Consider the following 11,335-nt stretch of genomic DNA (forward strand, 5'->3'; position numbering starts at 1 on the left):
ACTGTCTCACTGCATCTGCCAACACAAGGCCAGCACCTCTTGCAAGGCAGTGTCTAACCACTCCTGCTGTCACTTACATTATCCATATGGTGAATGGTTTCACCAGGCTTTTATTTTGGTTTTTTTTTTTTTTTTTTTAGTTTTATTATGTAAACGATGTTGTTATTATGTCCCTCCAAAAGTATGCTTGGCATGTTTTTAATGTAAATGCCACGGTTCAAGAACTGATGCTGTGGATTATGACATCAGTAAAACAACTTCAGTCTTGCTGTCAGGAAGTGGGGACATTTCAGTATTCTGGAAGAACGCGCATTTCTGTGAAAGGTTTTACCTGTGCTCTGCTGACAGTGTCAGGAGGTAGCAAGTCTACAGCATCCCCAAAAAAACTGCAAAAACCTACTGTGCTAAAGAAGGGCTGCTCCAGCATAAGGCAGAGTAGAGACCCAGTGCCAGGCCAGACAAGCCACAGAAGCACAGTGTTTGACTTTGGGTCCTTTATGGACAAAGGTGACAGCAGCAGTGATCCCATGCAGTTCAGGGATATGACCATATGGCCAGGCCTCTCCAACACTTCACTCTTGCTAAGTATAATTTTAATGTATTTCTCCATAAGTGAAGTATTGTGGGGTAAAATTAGTTGAAAAAACTCAACTCTCCTTACTCAGAATATGAGAGGGTGGGAAACAGTTGCCCAGCAGGTGGGAAACCTAAACCATACAGGGTGAGCAGAGTGGACTCCAATGGATAATGAGACATCCTTTCCACTCTCTCCTCTTTCAGTGTGTTTCTCCTACTGAGTTTTCCCTTGTGCATGTCCCTCCGGCAAAGCTCTCAGCAGAAAGCAGTTTCCCTTACTTCATGTGCAAAATGTGCATTTATCCTGTTGGCGCTGCAAACGGGAGGAGCTCTCTGGGGGAAAGCATAAACATTTATTTTCTCTGTGCAGAGAGAATAAGAAGTGGTTTGCCTGGTCTCCACAGCTTTGCCACTCATGGCTGCTGCAGCATGTGGAGCAGACTGTTTCCAGGCTGTTTGCTCTGGCATGCAGGTCCCACACACGGGTCATTAGCCTGGATTGGGGTGGACATCAACAGCCCTATATTCACCAACAGCCCTACATCCACCACAAAGCAGCTGGGTCTAGCTGAAGAAGTACATGCCCTGTTGTAGCTGCTCCTGGTAAACCTGGCCTGAAAAAACATAGGGCTGAGAATGACTAGATTGCTTTTGCCATGAAAAAGAACCACCTGTGGTTGACAATACAAAGGCAATGCTTCAATACTTGCATGAAGGTCATTAAACATCCCATCTAGGAGAAGAGTAAGAACCTCCATTTCTCCAACATCCTTAACCTAAACAGTGAAGAGGAAAAGAATTTGTTTAGAACAGYTCAGAGGAATAAAAATATTTGTTTAGCAAATGGTGTGTTGGAAGAAAGTGGCAATAATATCAAAGAAGGAAAAGGTGCAGTACTCGATGATTATTAATGAGCAGAGGCAAGGCACCTTCAAGATGAGTCACTGCATTTTGGGAGTGATGAAGACAGCAAACAATGAACAACTGGTGACAGTGGGGTGAGGGGAGTGAACAATCTTCTGGGCAGGGCCACTGGGAGAGAGAAAATTAAAAACAAGGACCAGCCCCCAGCGGGATCAGGCAGGAATCCAGCCCCAGCTTCACTCCTCTCTCCCAGCCAGCTGTTCCTGCTGCTGTCATGCACCTTTTCACCCATGGAGTGCTCAGATATGTGAGGAGGGACAGCAAAAACAGCTGCATCACAGCAAAGCTTTTCAAGACTCTCCAGCTCAGAGGAAAATAGCAAGGGGCTCCCGGAAGAGCTGTGGCGCAGGGGGCTTAGGGATGAGGAAGGTCATGGGAATGTGGTTGTCCTGCTTCCCAGCCGCAGCACCTTGCAGCCATGGGAGCCCAGTACCTGGTTAGACTGGTCGGATGGGAATTTTCCAAGTCAACACCCTGTTAGTCAGGTTCCTTTGGGGCAAGTAACTACACTGGCTGGAATGTAACATCTCTTCTCCAAATGTTGTGACCGTGCACGGTTTCACAATGTGTGGCAAATGTGCTCCCAGGACAGAGGTGTTGGCACGCCAGCTGACGGCTCTCCTGATATGCAAATATTATCACCTCTCCTGGATGGATTTCAGTATCTTGATGTGTGACACCTCTGAGATTTCTGCTGCTCTGTCTTGCCTTGTATTCCCACATGAATTTAGTGGCTCAAAGCTGCCAGTAAACAACCCAAACCTCATCTACCTACCCAACATTGCCTGCAGCACAAGGAAGCCTCTAACAAGCAAAGCCCTGCACTGGCCGCAGGACACATCACCTGCCCCCTATGGCTTTGCTGCCCCCTGCCCTGCCCTCCTGTTATCCACAGCCGCCAGATCTGCCTCGCTGCAGCCGGCTGAGCCCGGAGCTGCCTCTGCTCTGTGCCTCGACCTGCGTACAAAAGGAGGAGTTTTGTGCAGGCAGACGCAAAACTGGAGCCCTGACATTAAAAGAGTTATATAAGCCCTTACACAAGCTGCATCCAGCCTCCCGACAGAAAGGCATCCGGCATGGAGCTGCTGCTGTCTCCACTGAGAAGAAAGATCTTTGCACAGGGGAGAGGCAGAGCAGAGCTGGAACAGCAGAAGGAATTGGAAGGAGCTGGTTCCCTATCCACTCAGAGACCGGAGAACAGAAAGTATCTGGCTCAAAATATGTGTTGGAAAGAAGGGCACGTCTGCAGTTGTAACACTGAGAATCCCCGTTGCTGGCAGTCTCGGAAATAGACGTGGTTTGCAGGGTTTGAGGTTTCTTTTTAGTGGGTTTCTAATAATGCACAGAAGTGAGACAAGTGGAAAATGTCAATACCTTCTGGTCAGTACAATAGCAATGTCAGGCCTTGTCAGCAACTGTTCATATCCCCTTAAATAATATCAATTATGAMCAACATTGTAATGTGCTCCATTTAATAAACTTTTAGCATCCCTAAATCATTTTAAAGAGGATAACATCAAGTCAGAAAGAAGCAGAGGAAACAGTGATACAACAGCCTCAATCAGGCTGTATGATTGCTCTCCAAAGCACAAGGCTAGCTATTAATACCCTGTGCTCCCCTGACAGAACCGAGAGCTGCAAAACATTGCCTGGTGCTGCCTTGAGACAATGCATGGGAGCTCAGGTGCTCAGGATATGCTTAAAGCTGAAATTCCAGGTCAGAAGCTCGTTATTACACAACCTATGCACTCTGGGATGAATCCTCCTCCAGCTCTAGGCGCTAGACTCAGATGCTGGAAAAAGGAAAAGTTGCACTAGAATATGGGTTTGTATGAGTCAATAAAGAAGCTGCTTTTCCCCTCTTTAAATGAATACAGCATGAGCTTTAATASTGTCTTGCTGGGTTTAACAGGGGTCAAAAGCTAGTGATGCTTTGCCAAGGCATCCTGAATAGAGCATACATATCTATATTTTGGTAATTCAAATCCACTGACAGCACTGAATTGTTCTTTTGTGTTTAGCTAATATGTCATGTAATCTGTTTACATTTGCTAGTCTGGCATAAAAACATCGTAGTCTGTGGCATTTGTGGTCGACTATTTGCTTATTAGTTGTACATTTGAACTTTATAAAAGAGGCCACTTGTATGCCAGAAAAAACAAAGCAACAAAACAAACTGACCTCATTATTTCCAAGTTATGCACCAAAGTCTGAGGAACATAATCTAGTGACCGCTGTGAAAGTTCTGGCAGCAGAAACCTTTGCCCTAGGCAGCTGTCACCTTGTGTTTGGTCCAAGTGACTGAGTATTGCACAGCTACTGAGTTATTCTTGGTCCTTTCTTCCTACTATAATCCAAGGGATGGTCTTGTTTTTTCAAAAAAAAAAGGGCTCATATATGGTGGGTGCTTGGCAAGCTACTGCTGTTTTCACATTAAACGTGAAATTTATTCTAGAACTTGTTGAGGCTGTCTGAACATGCCATGAATTTGCAACACACCCTCCCTGTGGAATTGCACGTGCACTATATGTTATATTATCCATGCTGAAACTTTCTTTTCATACAAAYCTCTGTTTGGAATACCATGACTTGCAACTCTTCTTTTTGCAAGAAGCTGTGGACATGGAAAAGGGTGGAGACAAGTCTGATGAGGTAACAGACTGACTGTTGCCATGGGTAGAGGATATACTTTACAACATTTACAACTCCAACTGGGAAAGACTAAAGGCATAACCACAGGATTGTTTAAAGGGACAAATGCCACCACTCTGTCAAAACACAGAAGCAGCTGGCAGATGGAAAAGAGGAGCTGGCTCCATTCTAGAAAAGTGCCACAAAATRTAGCACTGGCAGAATCAGCTGCCCCCCAAGAAATTCAGCCTAAAGCATTTGGAGAATCTAGCTTACCCTCTAGATGCTTTGGGCAGGACTGAAGAGAAAAACCGCTCTTCATAAAGTTTCATAAGATGCTTTTAAAAGGGCCTCACAGATACACAAAAACTCCTTCAGATGATCCCATGCATGGTAGCACCCCAGCACCTTCAGAGTGGTTCCACCTGGTGGAGACTCAGGGGTGCTGGAACACCTGATCYGCTCCCAGGCCAAATTTTGGAGCCTTCAGCCACAGCCTGCAGCAGAGAGGGCAGGAGGAAGGAATAGGAGACTGACTGCCTCCTACACAGCTCCCATCACTCTGTCTGGCAACACCTCCTTKACAGGAGAAACTTGGCCAAGCAAAYTGATTGTGCCCAGTGTACTTCCCAGTGATTCCCTGGAGCTGGAGACCATTCATGTTAACATGTATAAGGTCGGCAGCAGCCTTACAGCCACAACCACCTGCAGCTTACAGCCAGGTGTAAGAGATAATCCCTTCTGTATGATGGCAAGGGAACTGTGTTTGTGCCCAAACCTCACTGCCCTGTTCAACCCCTTGCTCTGGTTCTTTCTATGTAACTGAGCAAACCACAACAATGTCCAATGGATGGGCTCCCAGGGAATGGGCTTTCCTACCGCACTATGAGCAATCCCCATTTTATCTTCTGGCAACAGTCATGTGCTCCCCCACAGTCAGATATGAGGCTGAGCTCTTGTCCTGTCAGTGGGTGTTTTGCCATCTTAGGCCAAACCAAAGGCTCTTTGATGGTTTCAGTGTGTAACTCCCACTCTCAGGTCAGAGCAGCTTCCATAGGAAGTATTTACTTTTTACTTGATTTGTGGTGCACAGAGAACAGCCTGCACTTGTCTCTGCTCCCTGTCACTGAATTCTGTCCTCTCCTCTTCATGTCGCTTTCAATAAGTTTTATATAATTTCATTTAATTGAACTCTAGTATTACCCACTCTATTACATTTCACTTCATGAGGAAAGTTCATCTAAGGTRTGATCAGCCATATCACCATTGATTTTTAGCAGTTTATGAAATATCACTCTGTTTTGCCAGCAATACCATCTAACTATCTTACCTCGAGGGACAGGAGAAGCATTATGGCACACTCAGAGTGTATTTTATAAGTGGTGAGCAGCCGACAGGATGCAATTAAGGCAAGCATTACAGTCACGATCTGGAAAGGTTGCCCTGTAAAAWCTTGGTTTGCTGCCATTTTGTTGTGATAGTCTTCAGCCTGAAGTACATCTTGTACTTTAAAAAGGTGTTCCTACATATTCACTTAGGTGAATTCTCTGAAAGTTGCCTTCCAATGGTACAGCCATAAAAATACACTAGAAATTATTGGCTAGCTATGCATTTGGCATCTTTGCCATYTTTCTCCTAACCCTGTAGATTGGAATATCCTGAGGTTTTTACTAGGGGCATACATGTTGACAGAAGCATCTGCCCCTTGAAGAGCCAAGACAATGTGAGCTTCAAAAGACAGAGACTCATAGCCTCTTCTCTTTTTTTCTCTCTGTTTTCAGGTTTATGGTTGAAAACCTCTCACTAAATCTTGACCAGTGACTTTTGGAAATATGCCACAACACTCCTGTTCCTGGTCTCATTTTTCTCCTCCCTAAGACACCAGGACATGCAGAGGCAGCTCCCAGGAAGTTCTTCTGCCTCTTTTTTTTTTACCTGAAGGTACCAGATTTATTGGGGAAGCGTTTGACCCTAGACAGCTGCTTCTATAGATTTGCCCTGCATGCTAAATGGGCAAAGGTGTCTGGGCTCAATCACATTGATATTGCCTGTCCCCTAAGCCCCTCAGCTCTCTACCTGCCTTGATCACTGTGAAAGAGGGGTCTGCAATGCCAGGAGGATTGGGTACTGGTTGCCGAAAAAAGGCATCACTTTTTAGCATTTTTAGCTCTTTGGGGGTCTCTGACCAAACTGGTCAGTCCTCAGTCAGGTACTGTCAGAAGAGCAGGACCCAAAATGGGAATGGAAAGCAGCATAGCAAGTGGCTTTATACTGCTTCTCTTATAGTGTCAGACGAGTGTCTGCCTACCTGACGCCTTCAGTGCAAAGCCAGACAAAATAAAGAAGTCCAGAACCCTATCTTCAGGCTCACTCACCTTTTGATCCAAGTTCTTTGTTTCATGTAATTGCAAACTAAAGAAGTTGCCTGTTTGCCAGCACAAGAAGACTCACTTTCAGCCAGCTGCTGTACCAGCATGGTGCTTTCTGAACAGCATCCTTCATGCCCTCATGRCACCTAAACAAAGATAGCACTGGAAGAAATTGCCTGGGTATCTTATTACAGCCAAGAATTCCCTGCTGCACTGTCCCCAAATGCCACTAGAATTTCATGCAAACTGCAGAACAWGACATCACTGGTTATGAGAGATTAAAAGGAAAGTATGAACGTGATGAGAGCAGGAGCTGATAAAGATGACTGAGAAACCTGTAAAAAAAAAAAAAGACAGGTCCCTCTGTGGGGCAGGAAACAATAGTATGTTTTATCCCAGGAGTTCTTGGCATTGTCACTGCAAACTGAGTGAGAACTGGGATTCAAACTCTCACAGTAGGAAATTGCCTTTTCTGGATGCTGGCTTTTTAGTGGTCTACTTCTCCTATCCTTCACTAGAGGGGGAAAAGCATAGGGAAAAGGACCCAAAACACTGAACAGTTATTTTCTCCCAAGGATTCAGCTTCTTACAGAAAAATCTGACCACCAGTTTTCCTGCTTGCTCAGCAGCCCCCTCACACCTCAGGAGAGTAGACCCAGCCATCCTGTGCTTCCCTGCACAGMCCATCCCAAGCTTTGAGCCTGCTGCCTGTATCGTGTGTGGCACTTCATCCTCTCCTCTGGAGAATGGGGYTCAGCCTGGCAGAAGCCACCACATCCCCTGAGGCCCCTGAAGGTGCCACCGAAGTTATGGCATAGCGCTTGCAATCCCTGTAACAAAACCCCATGATGTTGTTGGGGCCCGTAAGGTGGAGTTTGCAGGGCTGGATGGCACCACACCTGGGAGGGAGGGAGGGAGGGAGGGAGGCAGGGAGGGAAGTAATTCTTCGCTGCTGCTGCTCAGTGTACTCTAGCAAGTCCAAAGGCAGGAATTGTGCCCACGGAAAGCAGTGGTGGAGCTTCCAGCCCTGGCCCATGCAGGGAGGTGCTCTTTCCCCTTCCATTAGTGCACAGCAGCCTCTTCTGGCACAGGGAAGGCAGATGCACCCTGTGCTTCTGTCAGTACAAATAGATTTGTCCCTTCCCGCGGTTCTCGGCGGCCGGCGAGCGCTCCTCGCTAGGTGGAGCTGCCGGAGCGAGCACGGCAGCRCCGGGAACCGGCCCCGGGACCGCCGGGAACTCCCCGAGCTCCCCCTGCTCCTGACACCGCCCATGTCCCKCGGCTTGTTTCGACAACACTGAAACTGAAACGGAGAGAGCAAAATCTTTTCTTAAACAAAGTCTCGGTACGAAGCATACTGCTGTCAGTGATTTTCGCCATCATTTGGGAGGAATCGGCTCATCAATGTGCCCCTGTCAGCCTTTGATGTGATGGAAAATGCTGAAATATGATTTTCTAAAAATCATAAAATTATTCACATCATGATAGCCACTGCCACTGCTTTTTCCCTCCCACCCCCATTTAGATAATAAATTTAATGATTTTCAGTTCGCTGACACTGGACCACCCTGTGCCAAYAATTTCTAAGCAAAGCTCTCACTGCTGATTTCCATGGTGGAGCTGCTTAAAGATCAATAGTAGTGATGGCCTAGAGTACATATATTCGTCTCACAGGTGAAAGAAACTGTGTAAGATCTCCACGTCTGCCAGTTAAATTTCCATACATTTTTGCTTCAAATGTGGAACCAAAGTAAAGCCAGACATTAGTTTTAGCCATATAGGATACATGATTACCCACATCAAAAAATCCCTCACATAGGATAACCATAGGATACATGGTTATCCACGCCAACAAATCCCTGCCGTGGATGCCAGGACAATGCCTTGATCCATACCCTACAGCTGTGGGGGCACTCAGTGCCCTGCAGGTGCTTGGCAGGCACAGCAGGCCAGCCAGGGCTGGGGGTGACAGATGAACAGGGGGTGACAGACTGTGTCTTTATCCACATCTCAAATGTACATACACCGCATAGGGGGAAATRCCTGTGCAGCGGTGCACAATGGGAGGGAAAAGGAAGGTAACTTTGGAAGAGTGGCACCTTTACAGCCTTTAGGCAAAGATGAATGAGAGAGATGGAGCACCAGTGCCTCTTGCCCTGCTGTAGCACACCTAGCCTAGGGCACGTACACTTTGGCATTGCTGTTAATAGCGGATTTCTAAAGCATTTTCCTTGCCTGAGGCTCATCAGCTGCATGCATTCAGTCCTCTGGGGATTTCCACCTGGAAATGGAGCAGGTCTCTCAACAGCAATCACGCTGCACACTGAGGTGTGCAGAGGTGGCAGCAGTCCCGGTGCTGCTGTTCCCATTTCCAGTGGAGAGAAGGGCCATCCCTACCACAAGGACTTCAGTTCTTAGCAAGTTAGAGGCAAATGYCTTGTCTGAATGCCAGGTCACATTATGGGTACATCTGCGCTGGCTGCAGTGTTTGGTAGCATCACCCAGGAATGCAAAAACATGATGATGTTGAGAAATCTGCTTTTCACTAATTAGTTAGGATACAGGGAGAGCTGGTAATGCCACGGGGCTGYTGCTAGCAGAGCTTTGGAGCTAGGATGCCAGCGGAGGGGTGGGTGCACYTGCAGCAGACCCCTGTGGCCATATTAAATCACTATGTGATGTTCCCCCAAGGCAGAGTAACAGCGGAGATGGTGACAGATTTTGGAGGCATAAGCTGGAAAAATTTCAGGTAAGGCTTGCAGTGCCGGGAAGGGAGCGTGTGGTGTGGGCAGAGACTGAGCAGGGCACGGGCCTGGGGTGGAAATGGGGCTCGGAGCASAGACTGCGACAGGAATGGTTTCTGGTGAGCCTCTGGATTCTGTACAGACGCTCTGCACTTGCAATCCTCTCCTCCTGGCTTTCCCCCAGCAGGGGTCAGGCTGAGCCAACGATCACAAATCAAAAGTAAAAGTAACTACTCTGTTTCAGCAGCAAATATTTCCAATGTTCCAGAAACGCGAAAAATATTTTGCCTTGCAAAGGATACGGAAAATGCTGGAATATTTCACTTAAGAGAAGCAAAGAAATATTGAAGTGGTAACAGAGGCGAGTGGAGGCAGCAGCCTGCAACAGCCTCCTCTTCGCAGCTGTTTTTTAAAAAGGCAATGACCGTGTTCTGCTCCCGCTCCGTCTCAGCGTCCGTTCCCCGTTACTCTGGACACGCTTCGGTGTAAATGCAAAGAGAAACTCGGACAGGATGCGCGGACCACAGCGTTAGCGCGGCAAAGTGACAGGAGCGTGTCCTCAGACGTGGCTGGAAGCCCCCGGGGAAGGCAGAGCTCGCAGCACCCGCCACCGGCGGGAGAGGAAAAGCCACTCCCCGCACAAACCATTCCTGAGCGGTCAGAACAAGTAAGTAACGCAGAGCGGTGCCAGTCCGAGCACGGCGTCTCCGGCACACCCCCAGCGAGAGCTGGAGGCATTTCATGGTCCTTGGCATGAAACTCTGAAGAGCAACCCAGGGAGCCCGCAGTGGGGTCGCCCGCGAAGTGACGCCCCTGACTTTAGCTGTCACCAGAGGTCTGCGGGCAGACACTCTGGGACGAGAATACTAAAAAGCAGGTGGGAAGTACCCAAAGGACCTGCTTCTGAAATTTTTTTCTGGCCAGCTTTGTCTCAGTTCATCGCCYAGCAAGAGGACACAGAGGATGGGATTTCATGCGTGGAATTTTAATGATAAATTTATTATATTTTAGTGTATTACTGGCGTGCAATTTTGTAGTCTTACAAGAAATTTCCGTTTCCACATCTCCATTAAATGTCTGATTCATTTTCTTGGCTCGCGGTAATGCCTCAAGCTACATCACTAAAGAATCAGTGCTCTGCATTAGATAAATATAAGACCAAGTCTGATTAACCTATTAACTATTTTTAATTAGCTTTTACTGTTCTTCAGATATTCAGTGTTTTTGAGGAAGCAGAAAGACGATGAGAGCAGGCTGGTGCTGTAGAGATGTATAGAGCTAGCATATGGACCGAGATTATTCATCATCATTGGCAGCAGCTCTGCTGTAGGGAATCTTGCAACAACATCACAATTTTCCTGCTAGAGTGAATGCCATAATGGACACATTTGTGGGGTGAGTTATGGCCAAGATAGAAAAAAATTTAAATCTTTATAGCGTTTTTATGCTCTGTCTTCCTTTTTGGTAATCAGATCTTGATTAAGAGTTGGAATTAGCAACCAGAAGAACATTATGCTTCCCTGGCTCAGTTCCTTCCCACGATGTARGGCAGGCAACAAATGATTCAGTGGCTTTACAGAGCTGCTACAACAAAAAGGTGTCTGTATACCTATCCACCACTTTAGGAAAGTAACCGGCTGCTTGCTTGCAATGAGGAACATATGGTASTAGCAAAATTTTATTTGCTAAATAAAGGGACTACTTGATTTAGTTCAGACAGACTCCTCTCCCAGTCTCGATGACTTATCGGGGAAAAAGCTGGGCAAGATGGGGTTTCTTGTTCCTGCTGCTGGGGGACTGGAAGAGCTCTGTAGAGCAGAGTCACCCCTCCCTCGAGGGCAGCACCCCGCTCACGGCTGGAGCCCGCGGGCAGCACGGTGCGGCAGTGCGGGTTCCGTCTCATCAGCTTGAGGATCGTCTGACCCTGCCAAACCATTTTCGACCTTTTAATTTTAGTTGTCCTCATGGTTTGGTTGGGTTGTTTTTTTTTTCCCTTTCAGATATGTTGGGGCCATTCAGGTCAAAGTAAATTTTGGAGGCACAGTTGCTCCAGCACTCGTACTTCGTATGCCTCGAACGAGCAAACAAACA

The sequence above is a fragment of the Malurus melanocephalus genome, unplaced genomic scaffold (genome assembly GCF_030028575.1).
Source record: "Malurus melanocephalus ecotype Western Australia unplaced genomic scaffold, MMel_1.1 scaffold_105, whole genome shotgun sequence".
Taxonomy (NCBI): Eukaryota; Metazoa; Chordata; class Aves; order Passeriformes; family Maluridae; genus Malurus; species Malurus melanocephalus.